Genomic DNA, 21793 nt, shown 5'->3' with positions numbered 1-21793 from the left:
TACAAATTTGTCGCAGTACAAATTTGTCGCAGACTCATTTCGTCGCAGTACAAATTTGTCGCAGGCTCATTTCGTCGCAGTACAAATTTGTCGCAGGCTCATTTCGTCGCAGTACAAATTTGTCGCAGGCTCATTTCGTAGCGGTACAAATTTTTCGCAGGCTCATTTCGTCGCGGTACAAATTTGTCGCAGACTCATTTCGTCGCAGTACAAATTTGTCGCAGGCTCATTTCGTCGCGGTACAAATTTGTCGCAGTACAAATTTGTCGCAGTACAAATTTGTCGCAGACTCATTTCGTCGCAGTACAAATTTGTCGCAGGCTCATTTCATCGCAGTACAAATTTGTCGCAGGCTCATTTCGTCGCAGTACAAATTTGTCGCAGGCTCATTTCGTAGCGGTACAAATTTGTCGCAGGCTCATTTCGTCGCAGTACAAATTTGTCGCAGGCTCATTTCGTCGCGGTACAAATTTGTCGCAGACTCATTTCGTCGCAGTACAAATTTGTCGCAGGCTCATTTCGTCGCGGTACAAATTTGTCGCAGTACAAATTTGTCGCAGACTCATTTCGTCGAAGTACAAATTTGTCGCAGACTCATTTCGTCGCAGTACAAATTTGTCGCAGGCTCATTTCGTCGCGGTACAAATTTGTCGCAGTACAAATTTGTCGCAGTACAAATTTGTCGCAGACTCATTTCGTCGCAGTACAAATTTGTCGCAGGCTCATTTCGTCGCAGTACAAATTTGTCGCAGGCTCATTTCGTCGCAGTACAAATTTGTCGCAGGCTCATTTCGTAGCGGTACAAATTTTTCGCAGGCTCATTTCGTCGCAGTACAAATTTGTCGCAGGCTCATTTCGTCGCGGTACAAATTTGTCGCAGACTCATTTCGTCGCAGTACAAATTTGTCGCAGGCTCATTTCGTCGCGGTACAAATTTGTCGCAGTACAAATTTGTCGCAGACTCATTTCGTCGCAGTACAAATTTGTCGCAGACTCATTTCGTCGCAGTACAAATTTGTCGCAGGCTCATTTCGTCGCGGTACAAATTTGTCGCAGTACAAATTTGTCGCAGGCTCATTTCGTCGCGGTACAAATTTGTCGCAGGCTCATTTCGTCGCAGTACAAATTTGTCGCAGGCTCATTTCGTCGCAGTACAAATTTGTCGCAGTACAAATTTGTCGCAGACTCATTTCGTCGCAGTACAAATTTGTCGCAGACTCATTTCGTCGCAGTACAAATTTGTCGCAGGCTCATTTCGTCGCAGTACAAATTTGTCGCAGGCTCATTTCGTCGCAGTACAAATTTGTCGCAGGCTCATTTCGTCGCAGTACAAATTTGTCGCAGGCTCATTTCGTCGCAGTACAAATTTGTCGCAGGCTCATTTCGTCGCAGTACAAATTTGTCGCAGGCTCATTTCGTCGCGGTACAAATTTTTCGTAGACTCATTTCATCGCGACAAATTTGAATTGCTTTAAAATTCATGTGTTTGTTGTGATCTTATAAATAGGGTAGTTGCTTTAGGCGTAAAAAATGGAACTAATTTTTTTTTCCTCATTTATTGGAATCTTCCCATCTGTTTTAATTTTTAACAAATGAAGGGAAGTATTCATTGAAGTCATTAAATTTTTAAAATTAAATTTTTACCATATAAGCGGCATTTCTGTCGGGATTTCTATTTCTCGCAGTGAGGGGCGTTGGGAGCTCACCCAAATAATAAATTGGGATCAAATAAATTTTGAAAATTTAGTTTCCATCGTATAGGCCGCGGTTCCCGCTTTCTATGTATCCATGCAGAGAATATATCATTAAGGAATTTTTTATGACAACGTACCTAAGTTTTATGTAAGAGCTGCGAAAAGTATTATTTTCAAATTATTTTTTTGTGTACATTTCAAATCACTTTGTATTATCACACCGAAATAATATTCAAACACTCCGACCATAGGCACCAGAACTGGGGGCTGATGCCATTTGAGGCTCTCCCCCCCCCCCCAACTCCAATAACTCATGAATATACAATTCAATGCACCATTTCGCCTCCTGAGTACGGGGTTGAGTCCCTTATCAACGGAATGAATGGCGACTTTTAACCCCACCTCCTCAATGTTTCCTTCATGTCGGCACCTTTGACTGGCCAAAGATGCCGGAAGTGTTTGGAACTTGTGGGTTCTTGTCTTGATCTTGAAGTAGTTAATTTTGATTTCTGAATCATTTCTCTGGGTGCTCCTACCCATTCCATAAAGTACCCAGGGCACCAACAGCATCTTTGTCACCACTGCAAATGTCAATCGATTTTTGATTTTTTTTTTTTTTTCAACTCTAAAGTAACAACTCTCGAGTAAAAAGAATGAAATCAGACTTTTAATTGGCCCATTGTATGTAACTTCATGTACATGACACTCGAAATTAAAAATATAATATCAATTACATTTAAAAATTTAACTGCATATAAAAGTTTAATTATACTTGAAAATTCGGTTATAAAAATTTGAAATGTTAAATAACTGATTTTTTGCTGTGATAAAATTTCAATATCATGTGGAAAAATTTCGGTTTGTATGATATTCCCCAAATTACAGTGAGTCTTTCTTTAACGGTAAATTTCTATCTGCCCCATGGGCTCGAGAGTCCCCCCCCCCCCTTCGAGAGTCATCAACATTTACCATTACAGTATCTCCATAAGAACCCGAAACATTTAATTAATTAATAATTCAATTAAATTAATATTTAATTTTCACCGTATAAGCCGCACTTCCCGCTTTTGTTGGGATTTCTATTTCTCACAGCGAAGGGAGTTAGGCGCAGATCAAGGGTGGAAATGTACAGTGCTTATGAATGACGATTCGATGAAGTTTTCATAATGCCCACAGGATGAGCACCGACAAAGGCAATGTAATCACCAATAAGAAAGACGACTCTGGGTCTGTCGCATAGATATAAACTGAAGAGCCAAAAAAACGGGTACAGGCATGCGTATGCAAATAAAGCGATATGGAACCAATCAGAGTACGGCGCTGCGGTCGGCAACGCCTTTATAACAAAACAAGTGTCTGGCATAGTTGTTAGATCGGTTACTGTTGCTACAATGGCAGGTTATCGAGATTTAAATGAGTTTGAACGTGGTGTTATAGTCGGCGCACGAGAGATGGGACATAGCATCTCCGAGGTAGCGATGAAATTTGGATTTTCACGTACGACCATTTCATGAGTGTACCGTGAATATCAGGAATCCGGTAAAAAATTAAATCTACGACATCGCTGCGGCCGGAAAAAGATCATGCAAGAACGGGACCAACGAGAATCATTAAACGTGACAGACGTGCAACCCTTCCGCAAATTGCTGCAGATTTCAATGCTGGGCCATCAACAAGTGTCAGCGTGCGAACCATTCAACGAAACATCATCGATATGGGCTTTCGGAGCCGAAGGCCTACTCGTGTACCCTTGATGACTGCACGACACAAAGCTTTACGCCTCGCCTGAGTCCGACAACACCGACATTGGACTGTTGAGGACTGGAAACACGTTGCCTGGTCTGACGAGTCTCGGTTCCAATTGCTTCGAGCTGATGGACGTGTACGGTTATGGAGACAACCTCATGAATCCATGGACCCTACATGTCAACAGGGGACTGTTCAAGCTGGTGGAGGCTCTGTGATGGTATGGGGCGTGTGCAGTTGGCATGATATGGGACCCCTGATACGTCTAGATACGACTCTGACAGGTACGTAAGCATCCTGTCTGATCACCTGCTCCCATTCATGACCATTGTGCATTCCGACGGACTTGGACAATTTCAGCAGGACAATGCGACACCCCACACGTCCAGAATTGCTACAAAGTGGCTCCAGGAACACTCTTCTGACTTTAGACACTTCCGCTGGCCACCTAAATCCCCAGACATGAACATTATTGAACATATCTGGGATGCCTTGCAACGTGCTGTTCAGAAGAGATCTCCACCCCCTCTTACTCCTACGGATTTATGGACAGCCCTGCAGGATTGATGGTGCCAATTACCTCCAGCACTACTTCAGACATTAGTCGAGTCCATGCCACGTCGTGTTGCGGCACTTCTGCGGGCTCGCGGGGCCCTACACGATATTAGGCAGGTGAACCAGTTTTTTTGGCTCTTCAGTGTAATATAACCATTAATCTTATGTTTATAATCAGTCGCATATCTTTGGCTGGTTTGTTTGGGTGGTTGTAAGTGCGGCTTATACGGTGAAATTAAATATTAAATATTAATTTAATTGAATTATTAATTAATTGAATATTTCAGGTTCTTATGGAGATACTGTAATGGTAATACTGTAATGGGCAGATAGAAATTTGCCGTTAAAGATAGGCTCACTGTAATTTGGGGAATATCATACAAACCGAAATGTTTCCACATGATATTGAAATTTTATCACAGCAAAAATCAATTATTTAACATTTCAAATTTTTATAACTGAATTTTCAAACATAATTAAACTTTTATACGCAGTTAAATTTTTAAATGTAATTTATATTGTAATTTTAATTTCGATGACCTTTCCGCATAGACAAAAATGAGTTATTTTCAGTTAACTGCGTGTACACTTTTGTTCATGTTTTTATTTCACGTGTAAGACAAAAAACCTACATACAAGCTCGCGTGGAACATGTACAGTGAAGAATCGACGGTTCGATGAATTGATTCTGCGCCGTAATATATAAATTGACGTCACGACGAATTGACACGGCGGCAAACTTGTACAGCTACGAATCGGAGCTGCGACGAATTTGTATCGCGACGAATTCGAGTTGCGACAAATTTGTACCGCGACGAATTGAAGTTGCGACAAATTTGTACCGCGACGAATTGACACTGCGACAAATTTGTACCGCGACGAATTGACACTGCGACAAACTTGCACCGCGACGAATTGGCACTGCGACGAATTTGTACCGCGGCAAATTGAGGCGCGACGAGTTGATCGCGACAAGTTGACCGGCTACTTTTTAACTACTACTAATTACTACTAATTTTTAACCACGCGGAACGTCGATTTTATTGCCTCAAGTTGGCAACCTTATATTTGCAGCCGAGACCCAATTGCAGCTCAAGGTCAATGAGAGTTCATTACATGCTCTGTTTCGAAAGCGGTATCCTTCTGTTTTTCATTATTTCTGTTTCCTTCTGTTTTCAAGTTAAGTTTTTCGTCATGATCAACACTTTTTCGTGACTCAAAAATTTAGCGCCGTACCCATATTTCGAAAGGTAAGACGCACATATTGCTACTTCAAAATCGACAACTTTGTTTTGCTAAGGCTTATTAGATGTTGATTATTAAGTCAATGCGCAAAAATGTCGACCACGACCACTGGAATCCAAGGAGATGAGATTCCTGATCAAGAATTATACTCTAGGAAATCCATTCACCGGGCAATAAATAGCGTTTGATCCGCGGCTGCTGTGGGTGCTCGAGCACCCATGGTAATTTTTTGTCAATGGGTGTTATTGATTCAGAAATCAAAATTTCCTACGTGTAGAATCTACACGTGCTCGTCTTTATCTACATTGTAGATAAGGACGAGCATCCACGAGTTCCAAACACTTCCGACGTCCCCTTCAAGACATTCTTCACTTTTCTATTGTTTTTCCAATTCTTTCTAATGTTTCCATTCTTTTTAAATTTTCTATTTCCTTCGCTATGAAAGAAACTGGTTCTTTAACATTTTCAGATTTATTTTGCTGGATACTAAACATGATTTTGGTACCTGTTTGCCTTACTCGACAAGGTTATAATAATTTTTTCTGACGTGTTCAGATACATGTTTAAGCATTACACGGTGTTTTTTAAATATAGTTCAGAAAAATAGTGTGTGCGTGTGAGGGGGGGGGGGGAATAGAGTGTTACGTGATATGATGACGTCACGATGCCACGAGTAGAGAGGTGGAATACCCCCCCCCCCCACCTCCCTTTCTCCAGAGCATTCCAGTTTTTAAAGCCTTCTTGTTATCAGGACTCTTGAAGAGATTTTTGTTATTCTCCCGCGTGCAGAGCTTGACGTCATATATGTTAAAATAGCGGCCTTCTTTCGCTGCTATACAGGCACAGAAAACAGAAATAAAAGGAGAGAAGCGCCTTTTTCTTCTCTTGCTGCTCTTTTGCCCTCTTCTCTTATCAGGATGCAGCTGTTTTACTTCTCCTGATGTAGAACAAAGGGGAAATATTCCAATAAAGAACGGTATCCACACTAAGAATCGACTATATTCCTCGTTTATGAACAACTATTCCTCCCCAAAAGCTTCTATTCACCACCTTTGCGGCAGAGCCGCCCTTAGAGGGGGGTGTGCGACAGGTACCGTCGCACCGAGCGCTGCCGCCGCACTCACGGTGAATTATTGGAGGTATTCACCATTTTTTTCCTTGAAATTATTTCTTCCGTTAATTCTGAATTTTCAACAATTCCGAGTTATTTCTTTCATCATCTGGAATCATTTCTTTCATTAGTTCTGTATTTTAATTGGTGCTGGAATTATTTTTCTTTCAATTATTCTCAATTCATCAAGAGTCTACAATTTCAATTGTTTCCTCTAATTAGTTTAAAGTCACCTTCGGTGTTGAATTTCCATCAATTTTTTGAGTTAATCAGCATTTAATTGTGTAAAATCAACAAATTTTCTGTGTGGGTATTTCCCAGCATTCCTACATATTATGAAATAATGGATGCCGATTTCCCTCCTCCACGAAACATAACATCGGGCAAAGTGGTTGGGGGGGGGGGGGTTCTCTTAACATTTTTGGTGAACTGAAATCGTTGAGATGCACCTGAAACCTCTATTATAATTTTCACACTGGGCCCCGCGTCTGGTAAGGGCAGCCCTGCTTTGCGGAGAGAAAGCGAATTGGTCAAATGGTGCTATCAAAAAATAGCATCAATGTCAATATTCCGCGAGTATCATTGTCAGGGCCGGACTCAGTCAGATAGGAAAGGGTGCGGTAGCGTCAGGCTGTAAAAATAGTAGGCAGTAGAAAGGAAATTTAAATATAGTACTTCATTTTTTTACTTCAAGCTCAACTACTCTACGTATTTAGACTTGTCATGGTAAGAGAATCATACCAAAAAATATGCATCGTATCAAAGCCTTCCAGACGGAGACTAGTATAGCCTAGGACAGTGTTACTCTCTCTCAACCCTTTTCAATCCATGCCTCCCCCCTCTTTTAGACGATATTTTCTTCTCGTGTCGCTCCCCCCGTCTTATCCGCCCTCAACCCTCATCCAAGAGTGGGACCCCTTTTACTTATCGAATTGAATTCTATCAAAACTCAATTTATAATAAACAGAATTTTTATAAATAAAATACATCTCTGAAGCCCTGGGCCAGGCACAGATTCAGCAGGTATGTGTTCATCCCTCCCAAGAGCTGAAAATTATGGGAAAAATATATCTGTGGTGAAATACGAGATGATTCAACGAACTTACAAAATAAATCAAACCTCCCGACTATGGTCGGAGATACGAGGGGCGTGGGGGGGGGGGGTAGCATTCCCTCCTCCCCCCCCCCCCAGCGCCAAAGGTGGAGTAAACTGATCTAACGTATAAATGTATATAAGAATTGACATCATCATCGTGCCCCCAGACTTCCAAGTCTATCTCCGCCTATACTCCCGACACATCACCCTGGGTCCCTGCGTACCCTCGGCTAGAGTTCGGTGAGCTACCTTTTGTGGAATTATATACATGGCGCTCTCAACATCGTTGGTCCTGGGGCCACATACTTCGCTGAAAACAAAAGTTTACATATTTATATACTTATATTCGGAAATCAAAGTACCAGATCTCATTGTGTAAAACTCAATATGAGGCCCCGGGTCATTCCCACATGGACCACCACCACCACTACTAAATCACTCATGCACCTCGTCCATATTCCTCTGCGGAACTTCTGACGAATTGGTACCTGTTTGCGTGTGCATGTTGTGAACCTACTGTGAAGTTTGTTTCTGTGCAATGCTTGTTATGTGTAATGCTGCCATCAATTTTTCGAACTATGAGTGAAATATAATGTTGAATAATTGTACCGTTTTAGGCCTGCTGTTCTCTGTGGCGAGATTTTTTTAATGGGTAGATAGGCATTCCTCCGCAAGTACGAGATCGGGATCTCGTATTTGCACCTCGAAGTTGGGAACCACAGAAAACCAACTTCAGCCGACCACCATTGTGGCGACGGTGGAGTTGGCACATTCCCACATAGACCGATGGGTTAAGACATAGGTACATATAGTACATTCAGTAGATGGGAACGATGCCCTCCGTTCACTATACACACCCTCGGCGATTTGCGCCCCACCAACCCGTCCGACGTATCTGCTTATGGGTCAAGATGGCTTATTGAGAAAATAGTAACATTTTCCTCAACATAAATTTCGCTTGAGAGCTTAATTTCTTAGCTGCTGTCTGTGGTCCCCTTCCCACCTTCACCATTTTGTCATGTCCCTTTCACCTCATTTTCGCGCATGGGCCCCCCCCCCTCTTAGGTTTCATGATGGTAGTGGGGCCATCAGCCCTAGGTTGAGAACCTGGTGGTGGTTTATTCCATAAATAGTTTAAATATTCATAAAAATTGAAAGAATTATTTAATAGAAAGATATATTTCAATACGGTTTGAGGGAAAAGTTATTTTCACAAAGAAATTTTTTTTGGTCCAGAAAAAATGTTACCAATTTTTGATGACAGAGAGCGCTGCATACCAGTACAGTAGGATTGACTGGAAAAGAACCTTTCTTTGATCTTCCGTGTACGAAACGTTCAGTGAATACACAACCGGAGATCTGTGTCTAAGGTCAAACAACTTCACCGATAATGCTTTATCCACTAATTTCAACATCATAATGAAAAACAGGAAAATTCATAAATGAGCTGTTAATCGAACACCATGAAAACCTATAAGGACTCTGATATCCATATTTCCAGTGATTTGATTTCGTGTAGCGCCCCCTCTATCAACAAAAGTTTGAACTATTTTTTTCCGTACAAAAAAAACTTCCTCTTTCGCGAGAATAAGTTTTTTGCAAATCACCTTCAAATTTTCCAAACTACTTCAATTTTTATGAATTTTTAAACTATTTACGAATTTATGGCGCACCCTGTACTCATTCAAACCTTAATTAAAAAAATACAAAAACTATTTTTTATTTTGTCTTTTTTCAAAGTAATTTTAGAATATTCCCGAAACGTCATTCCCAAGGCGAAAACTTCTACACCACACGAAGTTGACACGTCTCCCAGTTTGACAGCCCCTATATAAAAGCGTGCAAGCGCACGATCACATTCACAAGCCTTTGTGATATATCAGTTCTGATCATTTTGGATTCTCCAAGGGTATTTTAAGCACGTGAAGTCTTATCGGTCTGATATGGGTTTGAGTTCCGGGATCGGCATAATTGAATAGCCCTTCTGTGTGAATAGACTTTAAACTATAGGTAAGACCGAGACCTATTGAGATAGGACAAATTATTTGTTTATTGCCCTGAGTCAATAAATAAATTGAGATAAAAATGAAAATAAATTGATGAATATCGACTCAGGTAAGAAAAAAATATCAAATATCGAGATTGATAAGAGCATAGACGTCGTAAACATCCTTAAGAAAGTATATCAGTATGTTCTGACGTCCCAAAAGAAAGAATGCATGGTTCATAACAACTCTTGGATTGTTTACTCGGTGTTAAGAGTTCTATGAGACACTCAGACTGTAACATGTTTAAGGCATGTTAAGCACTGTAAAAGTTTTTTTCTAAAACTTGAAAAATGCAACCAATAAGATCAGTTGCATTTGCTCAAATGTAACCAATATGCTTATTGGTTGGATTTTTCAAGTTTTATAAAATAACTTTTTGAAACTTTTATAGTGTAATCACGGCCTAAGAGCACTTTAGCACCCGAACTTTTCTTCACTTGATTTCGCGGTCACGGAAATCTCATCAGTTGTAAAAATTTTGTTGATTACTTCTGCGACAGATCAGGGGTTCTCAACCTGAGCCTATATGGTCATAGCCCCCCCCCCACATCCTGGAACAGCACCCCCCCAGGCTGAGATATATAATTCCCCAGCATGACCTAACCCACACGGGTAAAGGGCTTACTTTAAAGGGAAGGGGCAGAGCACGGGATCATGTGTGATGTTTGATCTGACATCTATGATGGGGCCTCTAGAAGAGACTCTTCACGGGCCCCCGTATAATAAATTTATATTGTGAAAAAACAAAAATTTATAATAATCGTTCTGGACCCCCAGGCTAGAGCCCTGTCAGACCGACCCTTGAGGGGCCATGCATATGGTTCAGGCTGTTAAATACCCATTCTTTAAATTGGCCACCAGTTGGAATTTCTTATAAAATAGCCCGGCACATCTGTTCAGGTAATCACACCATGGAACATTTTTCAACTTTCACCCTCAAAAATTGCTAATTGCTCCCTCGCATCTCCAAGGTTGTTGTTGCCGCCCGCATTCTCACAGATGCATGCACCATGCCCCCGTACATTCTGCAGCAAGGCAACTTGAAGACAGATGGCAGCAACAGCAATGACACGAAACAAGCGCAACCCTGTCAAGATAAATATGTTAGATCAATGGTCCCTAACCTTTCTTCCATCCCGCCCCCGAGTATAATACGATTTACCTTCTCGCAACACCCCCCCCCGGATAATACGTTTTCTACTTTTGTTAAAATTCAGGTTTTTTTTATAATTATGTACATTAATTATAGTAGTATGACCACCGAAAGATGGCCTCTGTATGACATTCATAACAAAAATTGAACATTCATTCTTCAGTAGGGAAGAGAAAACTCCAGCAGAAACCCTGGGGTATGTTTAATTTTCCCTACTGAAGAATAAACCCTCTCTTTTAGTCACGAAGGTCATACAAGGCCATCCTTTTTATGGTCACACTATACCCATTAATTAATTTTTATACATACTTTTATATACAAGATTCATGGAAAGACTGGTTATTTGCGGAGATGAAGATTACAAGGAAGAAAATTCATCACTGCCCCCACGGGGACTCGAACCCCGGTCTCTCGCTTGCCGGACGAGTGCCCTACCATCTAAGCTATGGAAGCAGATAGAATGTTTCAACCTTGGAGCGTGTATATATATATATATGTTGAAAAGCACCGTACATGGACGGCGTCAACAATCAACGAATAGTTCGTGAATGACATAGGCCAACTTGTCAATACATTTTTTTTTTGTGATGAATTTTCTTCCTTGTAATCTTCATCTCCACAAATAACCAGTCTTTCGATGAATCTTGTATTGACAAGTGGAGAGGACGTTTCTATATGTATATCTTTTTAATCCCCTTTTTGACGCAGTTTCCTGGTATGCAAGGGGACCCGGGTTCGATTCCCGGGGGAGACGAATCACTTTTCTTTCCGAATATTGGTTTCGGCGTAACATCCAGAAAATTCAATTTCTCAGTTGATTTTGGTTTATTTTTTTCTAAAACCAATGCAAAAACCAAAATAAAAAAACATATTGCAATCGATCATTATAACAAACATCGTCGTTCCGTGAAAACTAACGTTATATCGGGCGGTTGTTACATCCAAAGGAAAACATATATAGCGGCTATATGAAAAGCATTTGTGACTTGTCCTACCGGTCGTTGTAATGGAATGGTCGTGATAACGAGCGTCTCGACTGTATTACTTTTTAACATTTTTCGAAACTTGAGAGAAAAAGATTCAATGAATTGTGTCCTTCGCTTAATGATTCTAGCCGGAACGCAACATTATTTACATATGTTTTTTTCAGTAACAATGTAAATAATGGTTTTTTTTTTAACGTTTTTCCTGAGTCATGCTTACGAGAGTAACAAATATAAGCCCAGTATGCTAATGACATGAAGTACGAATGTAAACAAACCGCAAAGCATTTTGGGCGAAAAAGAAATTTTTGCAACTTGAATTTTGTGTGCCACATTCTTGCAAGCGAAAGCTAAAACATGAGGTGTCGAAATATCAGTATGATTCATATTTCTCAAGGAACTGAAAAAATTCAATTCTTCTCATCTCTTAAATTTTCCTGAAAAATCAGTCAACCGTTACAATTTTTTATTCCCATCTCGTACCTCCAAAAACACTTTGCCACAACCCCGATTAAGAATCACTGCGTTAGAGCGACGCATGTACAGTCATACGCACACACACAGAACACGTTCCGGCATTTACCGATTCATTAGAAATTCCGCAGGGAATGTGCACGAGGTACATGATGACTAAGCAGTAGTAGTAGTAGGAAGCTAGGCAATACTTTCCACCGGCCCTTCTATAGTGAATTCATAGTATGTAAAAAAAAAAAAAAATCACGAGAATCGTCTCGGGCCCTCAAGCTGGAGGCCATGACATTCATTTTCATGGTAAAGTTTCATTGTACATTAAAATGAAGAGAGAAAGCATGGATAGAAAATATCGGAACAAAACGAAAGAAGTTTTCCTTTTCTTCTTAAAAAACAATCGCGTAAATTTTAGACGTGTGTATGGATGGTTTACGGACTGTTTCAGATAAGTAATATGGTTGGTAAGTCTGGAAAAGATATATATGATGTATATTACGTGTACATTACGAGATGCTATGGTATGAAGTTGTTCTATATCGGGGGCTCTGACGGACAACCTCTAGTAAGTGTCGTGGAAACTCTCGCAAGGATGTGGGCAAGAATAAAACAAAAAAAAGGAGTGCCATGTGGTAGCTTAGTTAGATATTTTGCTAAAAATGAATCCTCGACAAGCAAAAGTGTAGGAGGATGAAGTAAAGGAGAAGGAAAAGATTTTTGGGGGGAAGAAAAAAGTAAAAAAATCAACACCACAAGAAAAAAATCTTGAAAATTTTTTTTTGAGGAGGAGCTTCTGCATTTCACTCGCACTCGTCTCTTTCAAACGGTCCTGTTCCGGATCTCAAAGTGGTTGTTAGTTTTCCTCATTATTATTTTTCCCCCTCACTACGAACCCATCGAAGTTATTATGTAACCATTAAAAAATAAAGAAGAAACTCTCTGTAATCGAAAGCCAAGGATTACTGTTGAAGGTATGCAAAATAATCATAATTTATTTGAAGAAAGTCAATGATAAAATACGGAAAATACAGAATTGGGGTAAAATTAGAAATGTGGTGTGGGTGATCAAGTGTTTGAGGTTTCCCGTGTGTTCAATTCTGTATTGCTCGTCATAGTTTGTTTATCTCATCAATTATGTTTATCTCATAATTATCGTATCTCCCCCCCCCCCCACCCACATTAGCCGGCATTCCAGGAAACAGCTTGGGAGAACAACATGCCAGGAAAGTCGAATCACAGATTCCGGAAAATTCTCAAATACCTGAACTATAAGAATCGATTGAATTGGCTGATTGTTTGCTGCTTGTCTCTCTGCATTTTAGAATCCCTTCTGTTCTAAGGACTACGTTCAGATAGTTAGAGCTTTATGTTTGCTTTTGCTAATACAAACCTCAGTTCATTACAAATGTCGGATACTAAGCATATTCGCTCTCGTACATTATATAAGCTAAATGGAAAAATTAGTAAACTCCGAGGTATTCTTGTGTTCTTTGATCATGTGTCTAAGATTTGAATAAACAAAGTAAAAAATTAGAGAATTGCATTGCTAAATATGATATTGCAATACAAAAGCGACAACATATTTCTTCAATCTCTGAACATGCGAAACAACATGCAAAACACAGTACTTGCGTATTAGAATGGCAATAATTAGGTTGGAGCGATAAGTAAATAAATAATTTTGATCATTGCTATCCTGCACAAAACACGTTTGCTCAAGCCTTTTTCAACACTTAAACAGGTGGGGGGTTTTTCGTCTCACCAGTATCGTCAATGATTATGATTCCCGTACAATGTTGAATGCCCTTTTTTCAAAGTGGCCCACCACGCACACAAGTTTGAATTTCTTATAAAATGGCCTACGTTTGGTACAATGAAATTTATTATTTTATTCCAATTCGTGTATTGATTCAGTACTAAATATAGATTAATATCGGACATCTGAATGTATCATGTGATCCTCATTGAACCTCTCTTTTCCCGGCATGCCGGGAAAGGACCAGACCTCAACATCCAATAAACTGGCCGTGATTTTTCATTTTATGGCATGCCGGCTATTGCGGGAGAATACGGAATCTCTTGTTTCTTTTAATTCTGTTAAATGATATCGCCATGTTACGCGAGTGAAATGCGTCGTATTTCAAAAACATTTAACGATGATCCACGCGTTTTAATAAAATCTGGTGTGGTTTTCTCTGCATGGTTTTTACTTGTATGTGATAGAAGATAAAAGTTTTTACTGTTGAGAAAAATTCCACATATACTATTATCACATCCCAAAAGAAAGTTTATTTATCACATTACAAAAGAAAGTTTATTTATTACATTCCAAAACAGAGTTTATTTATTACATTACAAGAGCAAGGTTATTTATTATAAAGTTGACATAAATACGCTCGGTTGTACATAACTTTACAGAGATATTTCTTCAAATATGTATTTCGGAACTGGTAATCAAAATCTTCTTATGCGTAGTTTATTTTTAAAATGGTTGAAGGTTTTTGAAACAATTGAAATGTTTGGAGATTTTTAGAAATGGTCGCTGCAAGAGCTGGATAAATAAGAAATAACACGTGCAAATATTCGATTACCGTATTTATTAACCCTCCTTATGTGAGCGATCTTCGGTTGTAACAGAAAAAGTGCCTTGTCCTTTTTCTTCTAGCCGTAACACTAGCACAATATTGCAACCCTGTAAAGGCAAGATTGTTCCATTCACATACCCTCGTCTTGTTTAAGAGAAGAAAAGCTAACAAGATCGAATACCATTAATTTTCCCCTTGGTTTTAAAAATTTAACAAACAGCTGAAGAATGAGTTTCGAATTCCAGCCAGGCGAGTTTGCCCGAGTGGCGTGGTAGTATTATACTCGTCTACCACCGTGAAGGTTGCCGTCAGGGCCCAAGTTCGATCCGGGGGAAGAATATACATTCGATCCCGCTTATAGCATTCCCATTTAGAACCTTTTCCCGCTTAATGCGACGTGGTCCTGTCTAAAAGTAATTCTTATTAAGATTTCCCGTTTAAAGCGTTTTCCCGCTTACAACGTTTTTTATCACGATTTTTTGAAAAATGCTACATATATAAGCGGGATCCACGTAGACAATATATTTTTCCTAATGAGCTTGAGGCGACCGCTTCATATAGATTTCAACCCAACTCGTTAAATTGCGTATAGGTACCAGCACTTTGGATCGACTTCTAGGAATGCTATGACTATTTTTCCATTTTTTTAAATTTATAATTTTCTAATAAATTTCTTACATCCACCTCTTCACGTAATCTTAATATATTTGGTCATTTTTTTTAACGTAGTGGTGAATCACAAGAAGGTTGTTAAAAATCTGATCAATACCCAAAAAGGGCATCTTATTTATCGCTATTTTTAGTAGTGAGTGCCCAAACTTTTCTGCTGGCAGGCCATGTTCTACCTATAGAGGATAGTTTTTTTTCTGGCCATATTTCGTCCAAGATTACTTATACTGACGGTGTGGATTTTTTGGATTTTTTGTTCGAGTGCTAAAACATGAAAGGTAAACAACATTGACGAAATCAATTGCTTCGTGGGCGGGATAAAACTCTTGAGACTGCATAGTTACTAATGCACGATCTTTTTATACTCTTTTTTTTTTCCTGATCCCATTTCTTAACTCTCTGCCAACTAATTTATTAATGTTTCGGTGTTTAAATTCCCCATCTTATCGTGATGTATGGCTGTTTATTGGAAGTGGGCCAAGAATATGATTTTTCATCATTTCTCAAATAAATACCAGAAATCCGGCTGAGAATGTCGCGCAGATATGCAGCGACACCAGAGGCGGATTTTCCCCACGGGGCAGAGTTTTTTCGCCCTCCTCCAGTTCTAATCTAATGTCCTTGACCACACATTACCGAAAATTGTCGTCCATCCGAACCTTGAGTTAAGGACTCAAACATGGCGGATGAGTCAGCCCATTATGTGAAGAAGCTCTAGCTGTCTTAGCCTCCCCATAAATGCGCCTCTGCAGATATCGAAAAAAAAAAACATGCGGCTTATAGTTCATTATTACAAAATTAGGTTTAAGGTCGCGGGCCAAATTTGGCACGCTGACCATGGGTTGAACACATGTCTAATTTATTCATAGTTTGAATTTCACAGACAAAAGATTTTTTTCCAAATTTTTCTGCAATTGTTTTTTTTTTACCTTGATTTGGCACCCCTCCTAAAGCGGTGTCCCGTGAGGCCACACGGTTCGCACAGCCTTAGACCCACCCTCGTTTCGGCCTTTTGAGTGAGGTGGCTCTGTTTTTGCATCCCCCATATGAACACATAAAAAGAATCGCATGTGCATATATTTTATTTATCAGTTATGATAATCTATCATAAATTCAATGCGAAGGATTTCACTTCCTTAGTATCAGACAGTGTGTCAGTTTATTACAAACTATAACTTCAGATTAGCACGAAGGCTTTATTTGCTTTTGAGAGATAAGATTGTGTGACGCGAGTGCTAACTAAGCCTACGTCCATAATCTAGTTAAGCATTATTGCGTATTTCCATCCTTCTACAACAAGAAATAAACGTTGTTAGCCCAATTCCTTATTCACCAACTGTACCTACTGCACGATACATTATATGCAGGGCCCAGGGAGCCTTAATTTTGATTGAATTTGAGAGCCCTTCAATTATCGAGCCTTTTTTTTCCGACCCACTTGCCGATGTTGAGTCAGGGCTGGACAAATCTATTGCCCGGGATGCCCGGGCATATAAACATTTCGACCGGGCATGTATTTTTTCGGCCACATGCCCGGCGTGGCATGTACACTCGTGTGCAAAATTAAGAAAATTAGCACATTTTCTGAAAAACTAGCGGACAGACTTTAATGAAATTTGGTACGAATACACAGTTATAACAGAAAAAGAGCTATAACATACAAAAGTCATAGTGCGTACTCATGATTGTCAGTAAAGCTCATCATTTCAGGAATTTTTATTCGATAGGTGTCTTCAGCAGGGGTCCTCTCTTAGCTTAAAAGTAGTTTCTCTTATTCATAATAGCAAAATATAAACATGAAATAAAATATAATTAGTGGTATCTTAACGCATGGTCCCACCCGGGTACCAGCAGGGTAGTACACAGGATCGACCTTTGGAGGGGGCATAAAAGGCTTCGGGGGCCCCCAAAAATTTTATTCCCGAGAAATTTTGAGTTATGACCCTTCAAAAAACATTTAAATTCACAGAAATTGGTAAGTATAAATATATTCAATCATTACACTCTACTCATCATTCAGTTCTGAAATATAGATGGCAGCAATGAAAATCAAACACACAACACTATATATATACGCACTCAGACTGTTAGGTACATACGCTTTCGGCATAACTCACTCAGTAGTAAACTGCTCATGACAATAGACCGGAGTTGTGCTCAGTTTGAAAGAAAAAAAAGACTTTTGCCCCCCCCCCCCCCCAGTTCTGACACTGCCTTTAATATGCCAGTAGGGAATTTTATCCATTGCATCACAATTCCACGCTATATAATGCCCTTTGCATTTTTTTTTCAGGAAGTGTCCGTTTTTATCATGATTTGTCCCGGTTTCTCAGTCACATGATCTATCCAACCCTATCCTAGGCCCGCGCCTGCTTGAGTCCGACGTTGCTAAGGCAAATCGGCGTGGTGAATCTTCCTTCGGGTATAACGTAGGATCCTATGGGTTAGATTACGTTGGGGAGCGATGGAAGAAAAAATTTTCTGTAAGAGCATAGTTTCCCAACCTTTTTTGTCCCATCGCCCCCCAGCGCAATCTAACCCATAGGATCCTATGTTATACACGTAGCTTCTGCCTTCCCCCCCCCCCTGAAACCAAAGCCGCTTGAAAGGTGCTACTCTCACTTACCAGGTACTTTGCCTGGAACTTTCCATCGCCCCCAATGGAGCGTTAACGCCCACGTTGGGAATCACTGCTCTAGATTATTGATAGCGTCATATCTGGATACGTTCCAGTCACGGACTTGGTTGGTTTTCATAAATATTTAATAATTTTCCCACCCAATCGATACAGGTATGAAGCTCCAAAATATAATTGCAGAAAATGATTAATCTTTCTCCGCAATTTCTTTCCCTTCTGAGCTCTTTCCGCAAACACCAATAGAATTTTTGACTGAAAATTCAAAACCACCGAATTCTATATCGTAACTAATAAATATTTATGCAAAAACAGAGTTCATCGGCCGCGTTATTTCAAACCAAAACTAGAGTCCGAATAACTGTCAGAAGCAATCATTTTGAATACGCACTTTTTTTTTCCCCCCAACAGCTGTGAAGGCGGATACGTAAATATGCCTAATATTGTATACCTGCTTTATATTTCCGCGAAGACCGTTTACTCTTTCTCTCTCCTGCTCGAAATAAGATGTTGTATTTCGGACGCGAGAGCTGTTTACTCTATGTCTCACTTTTTTTTCTCGCTCTCTCTCTCTCTCTGTAGAAGAAGCTTCACTAGATTTGCGAAAGCCCATCCTCATTTAAAAGCTTCGTTCTCCAAGTTTAGCTAACAAAACAAATTTTTCTTTCAGTTTGTCAAGGTTTTTCTTTGCCCCTTTAAAAGTTTGAGTTATGCAAAAAGTAGGCCATGTTTATTTAGTCGTCAGAAACGCACTTGATAACCCGATTGTAAATAGGAGAGAGTTAAACGTTCAATCGTAATCGATAGAGATATACTCAAATTTCTTGCGTACAATCCGTTAAAAAAAACCACATAAAAATTTCTCAGTGCGTGTTACAGTAATCTCTCTTATACAGTCGAATCCCGTTTTAACGAATACCATTATAGCGGAAATCTCGTTTTAACGAATACCTTTACAGCGAAAATCTCGTTTTAACGAATACCGTTATAGCGAAAATCTCGTTTTAACGAATACCGTTATAGCGAAAATCTCGTTTTAACGAACACTTTTCTAACCCCCCCCCCCCCACATACGTTTACGTAGGGACATTTTTCAATAAACTGGAATACCTTTATAACGAAGTGGTTTCTACGGTGTCTTGGAGTTCGTTATAACGGGATTCTACTGTACATCTCTCATTTATACATTTGTCTCAGTTATGAGACGATTTTCCATGCTACTGGTCAAAGGAATGGGAAAATATAACGCTGTTTTCCATTTATACGACCCTTTTATTCCTACAACTCATTTTTGCAATGTACTGCTCAGGTATGAGTAGATCCCGGAATATATTCAAAAGCATATGTGCTTATGCATTTTCATATTTTGGTCTTTTTTAGTGTTGACGCATATAAATGCATACAATCGAAGAATTTTCAGAATAAGTTCATATATTTGAAGGTTTTTAAAACCTCAGTCACTTTTTTTTATAATTTTTCAAATGAATTTTGCTCATAATATTTTCATAACATCGGGTTTTTTTTCGCAGGGGGGATTTATTGACTTGATAGAGATGTTGTGTAACATTTTCCAAATATCAACTGTTTTATTGACGCTATTTTTAGAGATAGCGTCAAAGATTTTAAATTTTTTTTATAAATAGCTAGTTTATTTATAGAAATAGCGTCGAAATTCTTTTGTTACTAGTATTTCGTTACTAATAAAAAATTCGGCTTTAAAAATGCCTAAATGAAAAATATGTAAAATTTATTTGCGTATGTTGTATATACATATGTGGTTTTTTATATAAATGAATATGCGCTTAGATTGGAAAAATGTCACATTTCCCCAATCTAAGCTGACTCCAATCTACTGACTCTACGTGACACGTAGAGTCAGTATTCTGGGCTCAAAAGTTATTAAATTACTTTCATTATAATTCTACGTGTGTAGGAAGCTATCGAACAGGTGCTGAAAAGAAAAATATGTGTCGTGACTTTGTGCTCGGCGAGTACCGAGCGACTGTTTGAGAACGTTAATTCGAACAGGAACAGAGAGGAGAATTGATCGAGAAATGGCGGAGTAAAGTAGTCGTATTTAGGCTACACATGTTAATGTTGTAAGTTCGAATAAAGTTTGTTTTTGAAATCGTTAGGAAAAAGCCCGGAGTACTTTGATTTGAAGCCGCGGCCATTTCCTTGGGAGCCAACAGATATTAATAAAAATTCTCAATGAAATCAAAAATCTTTACATTATCTTGCGGTTGAAATTCCCATCGTGTCAGCTTACGACTCATAGGATGTTCCGGCTTGAACATAGGGTTTTTCTTAAGAGAATGGAGATACATATATATATAAATTTCCTTTCTTGCTGTAATTGAACAACACAATATTATTTTAGAGCAAAGCATCACAATTAGCCGTCGAGCGAGCACAGCACACGGGCTATAACGAGCTACTGAAGCTAAGATGATATGATACCATCTTGCTCTTAAAAGAAGGGCTGCAATTAAATGCTTGGTCAGCCGGGAAAGCATTCATTTTGACGCCTTTCCCCCGTAATGTTGAAGGATAGGTTAAAAGTTGAAATTCACGTCCCCATTGGTCCATCGCCCGAAGCATCAGATACACCTGCTACCCCCTAGTTGCGGCCTTCGAAGAGAGCTTTATAAGTTACGAAACCTTATAAATTGCTTTTTATATTTTTTTCAAATGCCATAGCAAGGATGTTATAAGTGGTAATTTCTTTGCAGTTCCCTTCAATTTAAGCAACTGAATTGGTAAGCGCATTTTGCTGCAGCAAAAACGTACCTTCACAGGGAGTTTGTAGGAAGAGCAATAATCATGATGGGTGGCTTGTATATTAATAAATTGCGTCTTTCCCCCCCCCCCCCTAGTGCTGCATGCTGCAGCACAAAGGCCAAAGAAAAAATACTTGTAGGAGATGTAATGTTATGTGGAGTTTTTGTTTTGCTCCTTTTCGCAGCTCGTAAATCTGGTAGTCATTAACTCTTCGTGCATTTATTCGTGCATTCCATTTTTTGCATTTCTTCGTGCATTTTATTTTATTTATGTTATTAACTCATGTGATATTAACTTAACATATCACTTTGATTTAGAATAAAATTTTGCTACCTTCACTTGAGTTTTCCATATAGATATAAAGTGGGGAAATAATTATCCCATCGCTCGCTGGATGCAGTATGTTGCGCTAAACGGACTGTGGAATAATAATTCTTCCCCCCCCCCTCCCATGATTTGCATGATATCGATGGTTTTCATAAAATTTTTACTTTAACATGATCTCACATACCATCTAACATATAATGAGGCAAATTTCTTTTGCCCTGTGAAGGGTTGCCGCATGGACCCACCCGGGACGGCCCGAGGACCTCAAGTACAGAAGGGGCCTATATGGTTATATTGAGATATGGTTACAATTTTTTAGACTAAATATGTAAATTGATAAATGGGTATTTCTAGCCTGGTAAGGGAGGTTTTCGAAGAAATCACTTTGCCCGAGGCCTATGATGCTCTTAAGACGGCCCTGCGTAAAGGTAAAAAAAAATTGCATATAATGCGCATAGCAATCCGAAATATTTTGAATTAACCTCGAACGGGTGATTTTTCAAGAGAGGAAGACCTTTTTTACGTGGGTTTTGTACCACCTCTTCCTCGTTCGTCAATGTGACATTGGGAACTAAAAAAACTAGAATTAACGAAGTTACTCCAAACTGGTATAGAAAAAGAGTTAGGAAAAGTTTCCGGAAGAGAGACTCAACATTTTTTGAAGAGGGTAGAAACTTAAATTTTGATAGGAAGGATT

General features: G+C 39.3%; 1 protein-coding gene across 2 annotated transcripts in view; it reads left to right on the top strand.

The window, feature by feature from the left end:
* The first annotated feature begins 12901 nt into the window (after positions 1-12901).
* The window catches only part of LOC149076826 (calcium-transporting ATPase sarcoplasmic/endoplasmic reticulum type-like), a 65012-nt gene continuing 56120 nt past the window's right edge, over positions 12902-21793 (top strand). The window contains exon 1 of one of the 2 annotated variants that reach the window (XM_089244530.1): positions 12902-13070. The gene's annotated coding sequence lies outside the window, so the exon portion shown is untranslated. The remainder of the gene's footprint in view (positions 13071-21793) is intronic. The other variant, XM_089244527.1, reaches the window with a different exon arrangement.

Source organism: Pholcus phalangioides, unplaced genomic scaffold (assembly GCF_987345545.1).
Source record: "Pholcus phalangioides strain wild (caught in Gottingen) unplaced genomic scaffold, Ppha-v1.0 ptg000015l_1, whole genome shotgun sequence".
Classification (NCBI taxonomy): Eukaryota; Metazoa; Arthropoda; class Arachnida; order Araneae; family Pholcidae; genus Pholcus; species Pholcus phalangioides.
Note: the sequence above shows the minus strand (reverse complement) of the source record. Positions and strands in the feature narration are given on the sequence as shown.